The sequence below is a fragment of the Aedes aegypti genome, chromosome 3 (genome assembly GCF_002204515.2).
Source record: "Aedes aegypti strain LVP_AGWG chromosome 3, AaegL5.0 Primary Assembly, whole genome shotgun sequence".
NCBI lineage: Eukaryota > Metazoa > Arthropoda > Insecta > Diptera > Culicidae > Aedes > Aedes aegypti.
This window is the reverse complement of record NC_035109.1, coordinates 353,563,160-353,582,490: the sequence shown is the minus strand read 5'-3', so window position 1 is coordinate 353,582,490 and position 19,331 is coordinate 353,563,160. Positions and strand designations below refer to the sequence as shown.

The 19,331-nt window shown below is 38.2% G+C and overlaps 1 protein-coding gene across 2 annotated transcripts in view; it reads left to right on the top strand.

Annotated features, from left to right (window-relative positions):
- LOC5574699 (MOXD1 homolog 2) overlaps window positions 1-19,331 on the top strand; it is a 383,444-nt gene that overhangs the window by 296,099 nt on the left and 68,014 nt on the right. The gene's annotated exons all lie outside the window — the stretch shown is intronic.

The following is a 19,331-nucleotide window of genomic DNA, read 5'->3' as shown; positions in this document are numbered from 1 at the left end:
TCATAAATTGATTAGGCCATGATATCAGGACGACAAATCATGGTTTCTGGAGCCATAATCATGATTCTTCATAAACGCAACATCCAGAGCGACAACACAAAGCGGTGCACTTTGCTTTACGTCATTCGCATCGATCACCCATCATTCATTACGATAGATTGGTACTGTGGTAAAGTACGTGACTCTCAATCAGAAGGTTTTTGGTTCGGTTCGTGCTTTTCAATATTTTGTTTTTTTTTTTTTTTTCATTTTATCGGGTTGACTTACAGAAATATAAATAGATCCGAAATGGATGCGCGAATCATGATTTTCGAGCATTCGCTGCATGATTTCGAGCACTCAGCTGCAACTTGTGTCGCATTACGACAATCTGACTCATGATATCGTGAGCCCAAATCATGGTGTATTTTCATAAGATGAGAACACACAGGAATCATGATATCCGGGTGCATAATCATGATTTTGGATTCTGATTTCGACCCGTGTAGTAGTAAATTTACTTCTTCTGTTGCAGAAGTTTAAGAACGTTTGTTTAATACACACTTCTACGGATTTGTGGATTTATTATGCTCTTAAGTTTTGCTACTTTCAAACTTCTAGGAAAAGGTGGGATTTTACATATTTAGCTCAAAAAGGATGTTGGAGTTTATAAAACAATGTTCACTAAACAAGTTTTGAAAACACTACTTGTAAGCAGTTTTGCTACCAGACATATTCTATTATGCTAGCGTGATACAACAGTTTGTTCAGCTAAAATAAGCTTGAGCGTTATTTTATTTGACTCATATTCCACTTATATGATATTTGTTCAATGCTTGTATTTCTGCGAGTACAAATTTAAATTACACCTCTTCACCAACGGAAATGCCCTAAAAATGTACCTGATTCTGATTTTGATTTCTTATCCCAACAGTTCCATCGGGACGGGATCTGAGCGGGATTTACAATTTTTTTTCTGTTGTGACTGTGGATTGGTACGATTGAAAGAGTAATATTACGCCAACTTATCGTGAGCACGAATCGTAGCTGCATTTTCTCAGAGTCAAATGGACCAACCTCAGACCGTTAGTTTTTTTTACTGAATTGTTATCATATAAAAGAGACAAAATACAGCAAAAGCACTCATACAAGAAGTTTAGGGTACAGTTCCATTCATGCATTGATGTTAACTTTGTGCAAAATTAATGCACACTCCCGGTGCTAGTCATTGTGAAAAGATTGCAACACGCAAGAAAGGCTCGCATGGAATGTTATCATTAAAATTTAATGAGAATTTTCTGGCCCTTTTTTCTTATGAATGTTGATGACGATTATGACAATGACGAAAACGAGTAAATGTGGAAAAGGTGATGGTGTAGAATATCAACTAAAGGTGCGATTTCCTCGGAATGCACAGTAGATTCGAGATAGTTGTAGAAAGATTGCTTCTCGGATGGGTTGGGTAGGAGGGAAAATTGCGCTGTAATGAGGTGGTGATTGTGGCGTGCGGAGCAACCAGGCAAAAGGAGCAACAAAAAATGCTTCCCCACGCTAGACATTGAAGAAATATGGAGAAAGATGATGAAAACCGTCCGATGGGCGGAGTTTGAGCGAAACTCTTCTCTAAAAAGCTTTCCTCCCATGCTAGTCCAGCGTTACTCCATATAAAGCCTGTCCACGATAAATTTCGGACACGGATGGCGGGTTTACCACAGAAAGTTCGAGAATTTTACAGAAAGAAGGATTAACATCCTTGTCAACTGTTTATTTTGTAGATATAACTCTTTTATTCTGAAATAAACAATTGTTTTTGTTGAATTATGAGTAACTTTTTTTTGCTGCCATTATTTGGGTGTCCGAAATTTAACGTGGACAGGCTTCAGTATGCTCGGAAATTATAAAACCAATGGAAAGACCCCCTCCATCATCATCCAGGACGCAGGTGTGCACCAGCGCAGCGCTGTGAGTGATGATTGCAAAAAAAATATTACAGAAAAAGGAAAATCTTTTACCAAAGGAGCAGCAATATCCCCAGCTACGAAGCCAACAACGGTGAAGAATGCCGCCGACAATAACGTGGCAGTGCTATGGATAAAGAGAGCCTCGCAATGCAGGCGGTTGTCTGACAACTCGAGCAACGTCTTGGCAAGTTCTAGGAAGGGAACAACGGAGCATTCCTTTGCTTTATTCCTCTCCTTGGTATGGCTGTGGGCGTAGCCAGGAGTATGGGGGTTCGTTGCCATCCTCCCTGGCCATCTTAGGCGGCATCTACAAATTATGTAACGTTCTAGGGGGAGGGTGGGAGTAGGCTCAAGCGTTACGGCTCATACATAAATTTAACATTTTGACGTAGGACTACGTCTTTGTTTTCTATATTGGGGTGCACTTTAAAAGTACGGAAAATGAGACATGTAACGAAATTAGGGGAGATTTTGAACGTTAATAACTCAGTTGTTTATGAACCAATTATTACGATTTTAGTATCATTCGATCAGAAATGTATCTACGCATCGTTAGTAATATATCCGATAAGTGAATTTTGTTGTTAAACTATTGAAAATTTGATAAATGTTGACCCCTTTCTTATCCAACCAATCACGTTCGAGCACTTTTCGACGGTGTCGCTTCCCACTATAAAAGCAAATGGTCCCTGCTTCTTCCCTCAGTCTTCTTTTTGCGGTCGGACTGTGAGCACGGTCGGGCGAGTCATTCTCGCTTTGCTTTTGCACCCGCGTCACAGTCCAATTTGTGTCGTCGGAAGAGGAAGACGCAAGATTGATTTGCGGCGGCGATGACGATGGCTTGGGCGCTTCTCCGAGCGGCAAACTACTGCTGCTCGGAGAAGCGTTCAAGCCATCGTCAACGCCGCCACAAATTTATCCGCGCTCCCAGATTTCGACTCGTGATCGGTGGTCCAGAATCAAGCCCGTTAGGAACCAGAAACCAGAAGCCCCCAGAGTTGCTGATCCGAGGAGATGCTGCTAATCGAGCGTCGGACTGGTGAAATCGCTCAAGCTTTCAAGAGTGAGCATCGTTTCCTGATTTCGACTTGTGCCCGGCGATACAATACCCGTTGCTGTTGTGCGCCATCCACGTCACGAACTATTCAGCTGGTTCGTCGAATAAGCAAATTCCCCGTTTGACCATGACAATCAACTGATAACATCCCGTAGTGCTATTTATCTGTAACCGTATCGATCCAAGAGAGCCATCGGCCCTTGTCAGGGCCATAATATTTATGGAAAAGAGTTGAAGGAATAATATTTCCAACCTTATTACATCTTATATAATATCAATCAATCTCGCAGCTTCGTACAAAATTTAATTTGTCATGAATAATTGATGGCACGACAATTTGAGACTATTCGTGGACGCTGCTGCAGTGCCGTCGGGGTGAGTGCTCAACATTTCACAAAGATTGTAAACTAGAGTGGCATTTCAAACAGTGTCTTTGATTTGCCATATTTAATGGGAGCATTTCGAATATGAAAATTATCCCATGTAACAAAATTGCGACATGTTCAGAATGGTTTTGAAGAGAAATTCTGATTGAACAATTTTCATAATTTTGGTACCCATGGATCAAAAATTTACCTTCATATTAAAGAAAACTATTGATTATCAATAGCTAACTATAGAATATTTAGTAAATGTCAAGCATTCCAACTATTCATGTTCGATCAATTTCTCATGATAATGCATGAAAAACGTTTCCAGATTTCGACTTAAGCCCGGCGATCCACAGCCCGTTGCTGTTGTGCGCCATCCAAGCCACGAAACATCCAGCTGGTTCGTCGCATAAGCAAATAGCTTGCTCAAATTTATATATTTGCGTTGGGGATTCCCCGTTTGACAATCAACTGATAACATATCGCATTAATATTCATCTGTGACAGCATCGAAGCTAAGAAAGCCATCAGCCCTTTTCAGGCCACCAAAATGTGCGTAAAAGAGTTATAGTAAGATTTCCACTTTATTTATTTCTAACATCTTATATGCCAAGCAAAGAATATTACTTCTCTTAAGCTTACGAAGGGGGCCTTCCAAGAAGACATCATATATTAACAGAGGTATATTTTCTACTATATCGCGTTATAAATTATTCTAAATGGAGAATCGTTCATCTTCATTGATAAACATGACGAACAATAGATCAAATTGCAATGTTAAACAGCACGCTCCAGAATACGAAATCATCTAGCAAGAGAGGGAGCTTACACTGCTTCTGATTGGTGCCTAATGCACAACCAATCGTCACCGGCGGGGAACCGCCTTTTCCCCTTACTGGTTTGTGATTGGTCGTTAAGTGATTGGTTCCAGTTATAAAAGCAGCTCACATAGCCTGCCATGCCTCATTCTATCGTGATCAGCGCTCCGAACAACATTTGAAGAAAATGGCTCGAGCGAAATCGAAGAGCGGAGTTGCTCCTTGCAACTGCAAGCAGCAAATTGCCGCTCTTTTGGTTTCGTTCATAAACGATAAGGAAACGCCACCGAAGCTTCAGTTGAAGAAGCATCCGCCGAAGAAACATCCGCCGAAGAAGCATCGACAACCACCACTGCAACAACTTTTCAAGGACCGGAAAATCCAGATCAATCGTGGTGAACTATTGGTCACTTTCCGTGTTCCGCTCACTCCTGCTCGTGTATATTATATGAACCAGGTGATTGAACGATAAAACGGCTCTTTTCAGAGCCACCAAACAAAACGGCTCTTTTCAGAGCCACAAAATAAACGGCTCTTTTCAGAGCCACCAATTAATATCAAGAGAGTTATTAGGATAATTTTTCATGTAAAAGCCCTTTGACCCACCAATCAAAACGGTTCTTTTCAGAGCCACCAATTAATATCAGAGTTATTTGTGTAATCTTCCCTAATTTGTTTACCACATACTTGCTATAATCTCTTAATTCATCTCATAGCATCATACAATAATTGATTTATTACGAATAATTGACAATACGGCAATTTGAGGATGTTTCCGAGGACGCTGCTGCAGTGCCGTCGGGATGCAATAACAGCATAATGCTAATCTTGTACATCCCTTACCCAGACATCAGTTTCATATAGCCTATTTCCCAGATAAGAAAACGAAGAATTTGAAAGGAGGAGCATCACCTGCTATTCTAAGGGTATAAAGCATCCCTCCTTCGTTGAATTCGGTTTCATTCTGTTTTTCGCTTTCGAGCTGGTAAGAGCTCCTCCAAACCTGCTCAGCTCCTCGCTACCAGAGGCAAGCTGTTTGTACGAGATGGCTGAAGAAAATCGACCAAAGCCGCTTGTTGAAGCGCACATCGTCATCCGCACCGCAAATCTCATCGGGCGAGGAGGATTGCAACCAGTGCGCCGTCAAAGTGTGTCCGTGTTACGCAAATTCAACAATTCAATCGGCCCTTGTCAGAGCCAACAAATGTGTTTTAAAGAGTTGATTGTGTAATATTCCCTAATGTGTTTACCACATACTTGCTATAATTTCTTAATTCATCTCATAGCAGCATACAATAATTGATTTATTATTGACAATACTGCAATTTGAGGATGTTTCCGAGGACGCTGCTGCTGTACCGTTGGGATGCAATATATTTTCAATTGTTACGTGGTCCTACGTCACCAGTTCGTACAATCCCATAGGGATGTACCCTTATAGTTTTTCATACAATAAGCGTTACAGAGGGGGGAGGGGGTCAAAAATTTTCAATTTTGGCGTTACGTAATAAATGGACGCCGCCTTATTCGTTATTTATTCAAGTACTACTAAAATTCTGACTCCTGCCAAGGACTTTATCAGAAATGATTTAAATAACAATTTATTCAATTAATCAACAGTCTGCAACAGATCTCGCAAGAAAATTCTAAAAAATCATGTATGGAACTCGAAGAGTTTTGAATGTATTTGCTAAATTTATCCAGGTTTTCTTTCAAAAAATCGTCAAGGAATTCGATAAGGAATAGCTTCACATGCTTGCCAGGAATTCTTTTTCAGACTCAATTTATTTCCCAGTCGATTTTATAAATTTTGTAATAATCATTTTAGGGTTAATTCCAAAAATTGTTCGTGTTTTTATAACCTTCAAATAAAGATGAACATAAAATGTTAAAATGTACATATGCAGTTCATGAAAGTCTCCTTTTTACATCTTTGGCATCCAGTACGTTCTGGACTGCTATGTTCGCAATGGATGTCCTTCATAGTTTAACTTTTTGTACAAAAAGGGTGCAGATGTTGAATATAATGAACCTTTATGCGTGAAATTCATGAATGAACTTTTAAGGTCGCCCCCTGATGAAAATCCTGGCTACGTCTATTATGCACAGCTTCATAGTGGCGGGACCAATAGGAATAGAGGAAGCCTCATTGTAAGATATAAATAATGAAAAAAGTCCTTGTAAAAAGCGAAAAAATCACTTTAGCCATTCATTTAACGAAAACAGAAAACGATGCAATTCCCTTTCGTGGGGGGTTGTTGCGAAGGAAAACTGCGGCCTGGCGGGGTGGGCATTCGGCAAGATAACGAGAAAAATCTAGCAGAAAGGACTTGATGATGAATACGGTCGAGCGATAACAGCAAAGAAAAAAAAAAAAGAATCTGAAGGTATTTTATTCCCCCGCCGGATCAGACGATGGAGAGATGCTATAAGAGGATTGTCTTCGCGGTGTTTAGCTTGGCGTTGAGATGGCTTTCTTCTCGCCGACTTACTCTCCACAGCAGTTGGCTTTCAAGTGCTATTCGTTTGCAAACACGCAAACCGCTGAATAGGTTTATTGTTCGATGGGAAAACAAACGATCAATACGGTTTTGCATTCAACGCATAATGTGATTGGAAATTTGGTCCCACTTTTGTCAAAGTTCATGATTTAGCAAAATATTGTTTCTGATTTCACATGAAACTGAATAAATTCGAATTAATTCAACTCAATTTAATGAAGAAGTGATATCAGATGTTATAGGAGCTTGGGCACTTACATGATTCACTTTGGCACCGAATTGTCTGAAACTTTGCGATCAGAAACACTTCAATACGACGCTCATTGGGGCCAAATATGAGCTCAGTAGTTTTCGAAACACCCCACTGCCGAAGTGAATCAAAAGTGCTCCTTATCTATGTTATCATTTATGCCTTTGAAATTTCCCTTAAAAAATAACATACATATTACATGGGTTTTTGAAGTGATTTTCACAAACCAGAAATTGCCATCTTGGGTTCTGTCATCTACTATTTGATCCCTATTAAAAAATATTCACATTGATTGTTTCTAAATACTTTCATATACCTGTAGACGCCATTTTAGATTCCAAAGTGTCGTTAGACATGGATTTCCGGCAAATGCTCATCGACGTCGTTTCAAAAATACAACAACAAAAAATCGCAGCGATTTTGTTGTTGTGTCGCTGCAAGCACTCTTATATAGAACCATCTAAACTGACACGACGAGAATCGCTGCGAAATCGCGTCACTGTGGCTTAGACACGCTCATCAAACTGTACATGCAGCAAACCATCCGTGAAATCGCGGCAATCGTCCATTTGCAGGGAAATGCCACAAGGCTGAACAATAGGACAAATTTCTAGATAAATTTGGCTAAACTCAAAAACTGCTGCGCTGTTAGCGTCACGAGAAGGCCCGGCCTGAGACGATTTAAGGCAACTCTTCGCCAAATGACCACTATCTCCATTGGCGTAGCTAGGATTTTTTTCTGGAGGGGGCCTAGGGGGGCCTAGCAAATACTTTTTTACAGAAGTAATATCGGTCGCAATAATCACGGTTTTCACAAATTTCGAAGTTTTATCAGATTTGTATTGATTTTATTTATTTAGTATTTTATCTCATTTTGTGGCACATGAGTGATATTTGTAAATATCAATTTTTGCTACGGAAAAGATTCATTCGTTTTGTAATCCAGTCAAAAATTCTTCAAAAGTTCTAGAGAAAAAAAACTCACAGGGAATGTCATATGTGATTCTTCCACGATTTTTTAAGGTATTCAACCATGTGCATTGAATTCCTGCGGGAATTTGTTCATGAATTATTTTCGTACTCTTCAGTGCTTTCTTAAAGAATTACTTTACCAGTAGCCACTGAGTTTGTCTTGCGATTCCCATGGAAAATCATTCACAGACTTTCTAATCCCACTAAAAAAAATCACGAAGGATCTTTTTCAAATTGCTTTCCAAATCTAATAAAGAATTCCACCAGAGAATGCCTTAGAAATTATTTTAATCATTTCTCCTGTAACATCCTCTCGTACTTATTAGATATAAAATCCAATTGTCAGTATCCTCCATTTGTTAATTTACAATTTGCTAATGATTTACAGGAATAACAGATTCTTCAAAAAATAGAACACAAAATTCTAGGAATCTGACCACCTTCAGTTTTTTCAACTATGCTTTTGAATTTCTTCCTAAAGTTTCACTACAGGATTGTTTGAAAAAATCGCAGCATAGATTATCCAGACTTCCTTTAAAAAAGATGATTCTTTCAGGCAGGAATGGGAAAAATCTTGAAATTCACTCTACAGTAGCCAAGCAAAGCAAATCACAGACCGCGAAGCCAGTGAAATTCACGCACATCGCTGCGTTAGGCAAAAAGCCTTGAAAATAGCAAAACACCCGTTGCTAGGGGCAACCCAACATTACTGTAGAAAAATGTTCTATTTTCCGCTGGATTTCCCGCATTTAGAGCCTTCAATGACACTAATCGTTTAGAAAATTCATGCACCCTACATAGGCTACTTGATGAAATTAAATTTTTTGAACTACTGTACTGGAAGAGCCACGTGATTTTCGCGAAATTCAAACCTACTACTATTACCATTCCCAGCACTGCTTTCAGGTCCAGGGATGGGAAAAGTACTGTAGCAAACATTTACCGCCTCTACATTTACATGTTTCTACACGACGGTCAAAATCCAAAGCAAACCATGACCGTTCAAAACAAAAAAATGTCTCGGCTCTTCAAAACTGTAATCTTCTTCTTCCCAACGTTTTTTCAAACCCGAATGCGAAATGACTCGAGCACAGTGGTGACACGATTTTTCCGGTTTTCGGGGTTTTGACTTTTCGCTCGGTAAAGGCGGCATTAAATTGAACTTGTTTATATGTATCGCGACAGAATGATTGTGCCCTTGCTGTTAGTACTAATAGATTTCAATTAATTGAAAACACAAGCGAAATATTAGCGATTGCATTATTTAACATTTATTTCAATCATTCACCTCGGGATGGCTGCTCGAAAACGATCATAGTGGAGAGACAAAAACATTCAAGCAGTGTGTGAACCGTTGGCAGCGCAACGCTTGATGGTATTGATGCTGCTGCTGCTTTGTGTTTTGGTTGACTGGCAGAATCGATGAACTGTGGTAAAGAGTGATCACAGTTCCCAAAGCCTGTTCAGGTCTCTAAGGACTCTAAGGATTCCTCGTAATATTCCACAAGAATTTCATTAGCAATTGAAAAGAAATCAATTGGGAAAATGATATCATAATTTCTCACAGAAGTTCTCCGCATATCTATGTGCATTTTTTTTCACCGATAGTATTTTTTTAGATTTTTCTTAAATAAAGGAGCAACATCCCGCATTCCTTCAAAACTCTCTCAAAAAATTTTGTTTTTTATTTTTTTTCAAAAAATGCCAAACAAAGAAATGTTTGAGGTACTCTAACATTCCTGTTTTGTCAAAAACTCTTCCGCAGTTTTTAGTTATAGATTTCCCGAGTAATTTGTTCAGAAATTTCTTAGAGAATTATTTTCAAGAGATTTTTTTCTTATAACCGCACTAACGATTTTTTTTATGAATTTTTTGAAGAAATTTTCATTAGATCAGATCGAAGATTTTGGAATTCATTCTTGAACATCTCAAAAAAATTGTTCAGGAGTTCCATCAAGTATTCTTTTAGGTTCTAGAAATCACTGCAATTTTTTCCTAATGGTAATCTCAGGGTTCTTCCATAATAACATTTAAACACTTATCCACTCTTCATTTTTTGGTTCAAAAACTACTCCAGGAATATCTCAATATTTTGAGGGATAGTTTTACAAAATCCTCTACAGATCACTCCATATCCAATTTCTAGAGAAACACTTACAAAAAGGTTTAGAGAAAACTTTGTTGGTAATTTTTTGAATAATTGCAGCTTAAACATAATTCGGAAAAAAATACCAAAATTCCTGTCGTAAAATGCAAGTATTGAACCGTAGAATTTCTGAAACTTGTCGACAATGTACCTCACAGAAAAGCTTAAGTGGTCTTTGTCAGATTCGCTACAAAAATTCTCGTTCTTTTGTATTCGTCTTTTATAACAAAAAATGATTTGTGTTGAAACGGATGGAATTTTTACTGAAGTATTTGTAACTAAAATCTTACAATATTGGATAAGATTGAACTCCGAAGTTTCATGATACGATGGTAAACATATTGATGCAGAAAGTACTAATTTTTCCAACCTTTAGAAATTTTCACAAACTGTTTTGAAGGGTATATTAATAATTATTTTGAGCTACTGTAAAAGTTTAACGCGAAAATATTGACGGCATTTTTTCAAGAACATTACCGAAGATATGTTGTGTTAAAATTCGTTTTGTGTTAAAATTCGTATTTTAATGAATTTAAATCTTAGGGGAAACTTTTCCATTAATTTAAAAATTTGTTCACGAATTTCTGATAGACTTACAGAAATCAGCAACCGTACGTACACTCAGGCAAATGGACTATCGATAAACATAAGAACCCCTTATGAAAATTCGCCACAATCGGGTTGAAATTCATAAATTTATCTTATGAAATCAAATTTGAAAACAAAAATAAGAAATAAAATGTCGCGGTAACCTGGAACCGAACCAAGGACCTTGTGATCGAAAGGCTCGTGCGTACACCCCGCGCCTATCGAAGCCTTGGTGAATGGTGATACCAAAACGATACATAAAGCGTTCGTATTGCGGTAATCGTTCCATGGCAAAATGTATGAATTTCGATAGTCCAGTTCTGCGTGTATAAGAGCTCTGTAATTTTTCAAAACTCTTAAATCTCTCTTTGAGATTCTTTAAAATGTTTCTTTATGGAGTATGAAAAGATTTTTGTACGAAGTTCCTCAAAGCATAATGCGAAGGAGAAACAACAAAATGTTTAAGTAGGTAGAACAATAGATGGGCAATGGTACAATGAAAGATAATTTATAATCTTTTCTTTAGAGGTAAATTACTGGATAGTTTAAGCCTCTCTGATGAATTTACAAATTAAACATATTTCTCAAGAAGTTATATTTTCATCTTGTTCAGAAATTATCCTTGAAATCTATTCTTCCTTTACTTCTGGGTTTTCTAGAATTTTACCGGAAAACCCCTAGAAATTCCGCCTTCGTATCGCACAAAAAATCAAACCATAAATATGGATTCTGACATCAATTGATAGCATTACTTTTAGAGAACTAGAAGTAGAAGATTAATACAAATTTCTTTATGAATATCAATAAATCTTTTCTCTCTTCCCAGTTACCTTGCTACATGTTTCTCTACAGATTCCTTTACCGCTAGATTCACAGATATCTTAGTTTAAGTTTTGACAGAATCTGTTATTTTTTGGAGGAATTGTAAGGGAAACTGAACTTTTGAATGATTAAGTAACATTGTTTAGGTAATTCCAGGAATATATTTCGGAATAAATTTGCTAATAAAAAGTGGACATAGAAAGAATGAATGTCCACCAGGGAAGTGTGATCAAGTCCCACAATATTATTAGACTAATTTCCAAGAGATTTTATTATACTAAAGTTCTATAAAGAACATCGAAGAGTTTATTTTTTTGAAAAATTTTGCTATAAATAATAAGATTTTTTGAAAAAATATTGTTTAATCAATAAATTTATTCAAGCGAATTGTCGATTTTATTACATTTTTCCACAATAGCCATTGATCTAAAGAAAACTGAACTATGTCGAATTTCCTTGAAAGCTAAGCCTTATTTTTTGTTAAAAATGTTCGTCATGTATTGTCCGAGAAATTCCATTGGTAATTTTGTCTATTTTCCCAATTATTTTTTACGGAGTTGATGTTAATGTATGGATTTCTTTAGTGAATTCTTATAAGGGTAATCATCATCACTGAACACTTCGAGCAGGGTATCCTAAAAATATGAGAAATCAGAATGCAGTGAATATGTTGCTTTTTGCTGAAATAGCATCATTTGCATTATTCATAAAACACAAATTCGGGAATTGAATTTCCAGGATATTGATGCTTTTTTATACCACGGTATTTTTCGCAACGGAGATGTCCAAAAATTGCGCTTATCGCATACAACAAGATGCTAGTTCTAACAGTAACCAATTGATCGACAGCCGGGTGGATAGGCTTTCGGTTGTCGCGTGATTCACCGAACTCAGAACCACGACGCTGATGCTGTGTGTGACAACCCGAGGAGGAACAAATAACTCCCCAATAACTTATGCATACCATTTTTTGGTATCATACCAAAATTAGGTATTGTTCAGTTGTCAATACCTCAATTTGGTATTATAATGGTATTGAAAAAAATCTTTAAAACAATTAAGAATACCTCATTGAGGTATTGAACAGCTATTGAGGTCTGCTGGAGGCAGGCTTGATAGAAACTCCTCTGCGAGGCAAAGAGGAGGCGATTTTGCCGTTTTTCTGAGGAGAAAAAAATAAACTCAAAATTTTCAACACAGATCCTCAAGCGATTCGAGTGAGAGTGCAGAAAAATGCGAGGATTTTTTCAGACACTCTCTCTCTCTCGTTGCGATGCTCACCATCACTCACACTTCAAGCGAACTCTCGAGTCTGCCGCCCGAACAGACAGTCCTCGGGGAGTTGTGAGAGCACCCTTTTTTGATGGAATTTAACTCGGTTTTTTTTGTGCTGCATCTTCCTCGCTCATTTTTCGTTGGCTCGCTGCTTAGCATTTTTTGGCTCCCTCGCAAAGAGGCACTGGCAGCACGCTGCTCTAGAGTATGTCACCGAACTCTGATGATGTTGAGGAGAATTATCAAGCCTGGCTGGAGGTATTGAACTATAATTGAAAAATTTCATTTTTATATGAAAATCCATCAAGTATTATTGAGGTATTACAATACCTGATCTAGTTATCAGTTTGGTGTTCGTAGAATATGCTTGAGATATTATTTGAGGTATTTTACCTCTTATGCAGGGCTAATTCATACCTCATTCAGGCATGCAGTATTGGAAATTGTCTGGTATGGAATACCTCAATTTGGTATTCAGTAGTTATTTTCTTCTGCTCGGGAAGCGAGGTTTTCTCACGATAGATACAACAACATAAAATATCGTAACTATTGAAGATATTTTTGATAATAAAAAGAGTCATGTTAAATTTGCATCATGATTAAATTGTTTTTTTTTTATTACTACATATCAAAAATTCTGGGGGGGGGGGGGGCCTGGATGATTCTGGAGGGGGCCAGGCCCCCCTGGCCCCCCCTGTTCCTACGCCAATGACTATCTCCACAGCTGGAATAGCTTCGATCTGCTGTCGCTTTGTATACTATCGCTTTGTGGTCCACCAGTTCACCTCAACTTAGCCGATCACTCCAAATTCAACCGAGTTCAATGAAGATTTGTGTCTTACTTCCAATTATATGAGCCGCTGTAGTATTGATCTCATCGATCCAATCTTCGGCAGACAAACACGCGGGATCTTTAGAAATAAATATGCTCACTAATTCCTTCAGCTCCCAAAAATCTGGCTGGCGAAACTCGACCCAGCACTTGTTCCAGCTCCGATTGGCAACATTTGCATTTTGAGTTTCTGGATCTCTTCTTCGGCTTCTTTCAATTTTGCATCCTTTTTTTGTACAAACGCGATTTTTGCTTAGCTTTTCGATTAATTACAAATTACACCTGCGTTCCAAATTCATCGTCTCTCTAACCAGCCGTCTCAACGTCCGACCTTTCTTCGTCGTCCGTACTCATCCACGACTACCGTATCGTGAATTATCAAACACGAACTTTCTTCGCTAACATTAACCACTGTGCTTAAAAAATCTTTGCCAAACCCGCACGTTCACAATTTCCAAATTTCGCCATCCGACAATGAGCACAGTGTCTATTGATCGCACTGGTTTGTACCACCCAAGGCCAAGCATGGGAAAATTCACACAGTCATCCGATCGCTATCGATAAAATTTCTGCGAAGTATCTGCTGCCACCGAATGTTCAGTAACTGCCTAACGCTACTAGGGTGAGTGCAGTCCTGACGAATCTCAAACGATTGAGATAAACCGAAAATCAAAAGATTCACGGAATGGAGAGAGCACCAATCCACTCTTCAATGTGAGACACGAAAGAACGCGTGCGTCATTCAATCACTGAATGCTTTCTGCGAAATGTACGAATTTCGCGCTCACTGAAACATTTCGCCGGGTGTATTCCCGGTCAGTTAGCGCTAATCAGCTCTCAAATACGAATGCCATCCATGCGGAATCAGAATGTAAAGAATCATTCACTACAGCAATCGGGTGCCTTCAGCACACGGAACCGGTAGTGAATCATTTTGTTGCCGTTTTTGTCTAGCTTGTCGCTCGGCGATCAAGTAGAAAGCGCATTGGAAATTAAAACACTCAGCTTGGTTGGAAAAACGGCAACCTCTCCCTTGACTGCGTGTGGAAGTGAGCGAGAATAACGCAATAATCGAGTGAATGTTTCCCATGCTTGCTCAAGGCTTTCATCCTGTCTACAGCTTGTAACAGATATGAGGACGCACGGACGTCGATCTCAAAGTGGACTACCGAGAATCTGAGACCTTTCGGAGCATATAATGTAGATCTGTCTACATTCGTGGCTTAATTTGGACTGACTAGATGGGTATAAATTTTACTGTATAAATAGTACAATTTTGTAAAGTGATGCTTTATTAGTCTACATTCAGAGAATTAGTAAAATAATTTTCACAAACCGAATGTCACCAATTTCGATTTCCATCATCTACTCATTGAACCCGTTCCAGAAATACCCATAGTACATTGGATTTCAGTTATTTCCACAGACTGTAAGTCGCCATCTTGGATTCAAAAAAATGGCATCATACATACATTTTCGCCATCCCTATGGATACCCTTGAGAAGAGCCATGGGTAAATTCCACCACGACGCAAAACTACTTGATAACATCCGACAACTTTTTAACGCTCTAAATTCGAAATAATTCTTTTGAAGCCCCCATTCTCCAGTTATAAGCGTTAAAAGAGGATTGACTGTATTTCAGGCAACATACGGGACATGCATTGAAATAATCTTTTAAAATATATTAATACAGCAGCTATTCAATAGAGTTGTCTCAAATCACAATCCTCGTTCAATAATTAATAAAAGTAGATGGAGATCCCCCAGTATAGGACAGCAACCACCGTCAAAGTCGTAGATATCAAGGTCAAGCTAAAAAAAATGAAGCTGGTTTAAGAGCAATGTTTGCGTAGAATAACACATCCTTGAAATATGCACATATTTTAGTAAGAGTGGAGATGTTTTAAAAAATAATGATTTTGATTACGAAATTAATATTTCGATCGCGCAAGCATATATATAAATATAATCCAAATTTGAAAATATGAATATATTTTGTCCCGACGTTCAGGTATAGGATAACACAGCATAGTATAGACTAACTGTACATGCCAATGGTTGCTACTCTGGTTGATGGGAACTGGTAAGAGTTACACTTCGATCCAAATGACTAAGGAATGGGATTTTCCGCTTATTTTCGAAGTACACATTTTAGCAGATCTCATTTTATTGATCAATAACGGCGTCGGCTAAGTCCTTACAGTCAGCTGGGATGGGAAAGGAATGATAGTTTACTATTGTTGCTTCTTAAGACCGAGAATACCTCTACATCTCCACGATCACCACGGGAAGGGTGTTTATTGGTGAGGGAGGGGAAAGATCTGGGAGTCACCTTTGATCGGTGATGCAATCCAAAGATAAGAAGGAAAAATACGAGTCTTACTTAAAACTAGTTTTGCATTTTTGTTCTGTGATGGTAAAGGAATTGAAAATACATCAACAATTATAAAATCGAACCATTCAAAATGTAATGACAAAAAATAAATTATGCAAATATTAAAATTATATAAAACAGGAATAAGTGTTAATTTCCAATCTTGTAATGACGAACCATTCATAGTTTGTTTGAAAATTGCCTAAGAAGAACGCTGAAACGATAGAGCTGTGTTATCATAAGCATGAAACGAGCTCGCCAGTTGATAATCCATTCTGACACTCGCACAATAGGATCCGGACACGCGACACGATTGAGCCTAATTCCGTCGCTCTCCCCGCAGGAGCATGCAACAGAATCATCGGATCAAATACAACTAAACAAAACGCACAAAAATAACTTTTCCTTGGGCTTTCCAAAACACCCACAGCAAAATGCGTGGAATTGGAAAAAATGCTCCGCGTATTTTGCATCAATATTCTAGTAAATGTGGGAAAACTACGAGTTTGGTCCAGCAGTTCCTGTATCCCAGTTCTGGACAGCTTGATTTGATACATGTTTTTTTATTCATTACACAAGTGCCTCAAAGTACGTTTATTTCTCATTGATTTCGTTTATCATAATATCAAACATGCAATAAATATATTAACAACGATTTTTCAGAGCATAACACTGTTCGACAAAAAAAGTCGGTCTGAATGCACAGAGACCGGACAACCCGGGCTTGAAAGTATAAAAATAAACAAAAATAATGGCGTTTTCAGAATGTTCGTGTCTGCCACAGGTCATTTTTAAAATATACTTGAACTTTTTGCATTTTTTATTTAAAAATCTAATCTAATCAATAAGTGTTTTATATTCAGGACAGCGGAATTCATGTGCCATATAATGTTTTTAACTTTAAATACAATATGAAGAGTTGTAATAAGATTTGCAGGGAGCCCTCCCACCTTTTTTTGTACCCTCCCCATTTTTAAAGTATTGCAAATGATGGAATATTTGAATATTTGGGGTTGTCAAAATAACTGGGACAGGCAAAAATTGGGCCAACTTTGGAATGCTGTAACTTTGACAAAAAAATGACCGATTTCAATTCTTTAAGAAGTAATGGACGGGTCAACTGATCTAGTTTTGAGGTGCATCCACGGAGATGAACTATGACCACCGGATACCGGTGATAATCCGGATTTCCGGAAGCATGTCTTATGCAGTAAAATTATGTCGTGTTTTTAGCAAAGGTCTCGGCTAAAAAATCAAAATTTTACTACACATGAAGATAGAAGATTAAATTCTGAAGCGATTGGTGCGCCAAGTATTAGGGTCGGTCCAGAAACAACCAAGATATGGCCATTTCCCTGGAATCGGTGCCGGTAGTGGATCCGAATTGGGATCAAATAATTTATTCACTCAAAATATGTCGCGCAATATTGTTTTCTCCCTAGCTTATCATAAAATACCCTATTATAAATTGAAAATGAGTCTTGTACAGATTTGGCCACTCATGGCGCCGCCAAGTGCCCCGGGGGAACCTTGCACAGGGGACATTTCGATTTTGACACCAAAACATATCATGCGACGGTTCATTCTCCATGTCTTGTCGTAAATAGGGCAATTGTAGACTCAAAATGGATAGTTGACTACAGTGGCCACTTTTGGGACCACCGGATATCCCTGAGGGAGGCTGTGATGTCTTCAATGACAGATTCCTCCGGGAAATTCCGGTGGTCCCAAAAGTGATAGGTTCCTTAGGGAACTATAGGAGGTCCCCAAAGTGGCCATTCTAGTTAAATATCAATTTTCGGTCTAAAGTAGACCTATTCATGACTAGACATGAAGAATGGGCCGTTGCACGATGAGTATTGGAGCTCAATTCCAATTGTCCCCAATCATAGGTTCCCTAGGGGACACCCGGTGGTCCCAGAAGTGGCCAATTCAATTAAATTCCCATTTTGAGTCTACAGTTACTTTATTTACGACAAGGCATGAAGAAAGAGCCGTCGCATGATATGTTTCGGTGTAAGAACAGAAATGTTCCCAATGACAGGTTCCTCCGGGAAATTCCGGTGGTCACAAAAGTGGCCACTATAGTCAATTATCCATTTTAGGTCTACAATAGCCCTATTTAGCACGAGAAATGAAAAATGAACCGTCGCACGATATGTATTGGAGTTCAATTTCAATTGTCCCTAATTACAGATTCCCTCGGGGATATCCGGTGGTCCCAAAAGTAGTCACTGTAATCAAATATCCATTTTGAGTCTACAGTTGATCTATTTACGACAAGACATGAAGAATGAGCCGTCGCATAATCTGCTTTGGTGTCAAAATCGAAATGTCCCCTATGCAAGGTTCCCCGAGGCACTTGGCGGCGCCATGAGTGGCCAAATCTGTACAAGACTCATTTTCAATTTATAATAGGGTATTTTATGATAAGCTAGGGAGAAAACAATATTGCGCGATATATTTTGAGTGAATAAATTGTTTGATCCCAATTCGGATCCACTACCGGCACCGATTCCAGGGAAATGGCCATATCTTGGTTGTTTCTGGACCGATCTTAATACTTGGCGCACCAATCGCTTCAGAATTTGATCTTCTATCTTCATGTGTAGTAAAATTTTGATTTTTTAGCCGAGACCTTTGCTAAAATCACGTCATAATTTTACTGCATAAGACATGCTTCCGGAAATCCGGATTATCACCGGTATCCGGTGGTCATAGTTCATCTCCGTGGATGCACCTCAAAACTAGATCAGTTGACCCGTCCATTACTTCTTAAAGAATTGAAATCGGTCATTTTTTTTTGTCAAAATTACAGCATTCCAAAGTTGGCCCAATTTTTGCCTGTTCCAGTTGTTTTGACAACCCCCTGTATATCAAATATTCCATCATTTGCGATACTTTAAAAATGGGGAGGGTACAAAAAAGGTGGGAGGGCTCCCTGCAAATCTTATTACAACTCTTCATTTTGTATTTAAAGTTGAAGACATTATATGGCACATGAATTCCGCTGTCCTGAATATAAAACACTTATTGATTAGATTAGATTTTTAAATAAAAAATGCAAAAAGTTCAAGTATATTTTAAAAATGACCTGGGGCAGACACGAACGTTCTGAAAACGCCATTATTTTTGTTTATTTTTATTCTTTCAAGCCCAGGGTGTCCGGTCTCTGTGCATTCAGATCGACTTTTTTTGTCGAACTGTGTAATTAAGATGGTTTGGAATTGACATCTTGCAGGCTCAGAAGAACTCAAATAACTCATGTTACAAATGTTTGAAATGATTAGTTTATTTTATTTTATTTACTACATCTTCAGATTATAAGCTACCATTTAAGGAGTAAAAACAACTCATGATGTATAAATTAAGCAAATTCATGA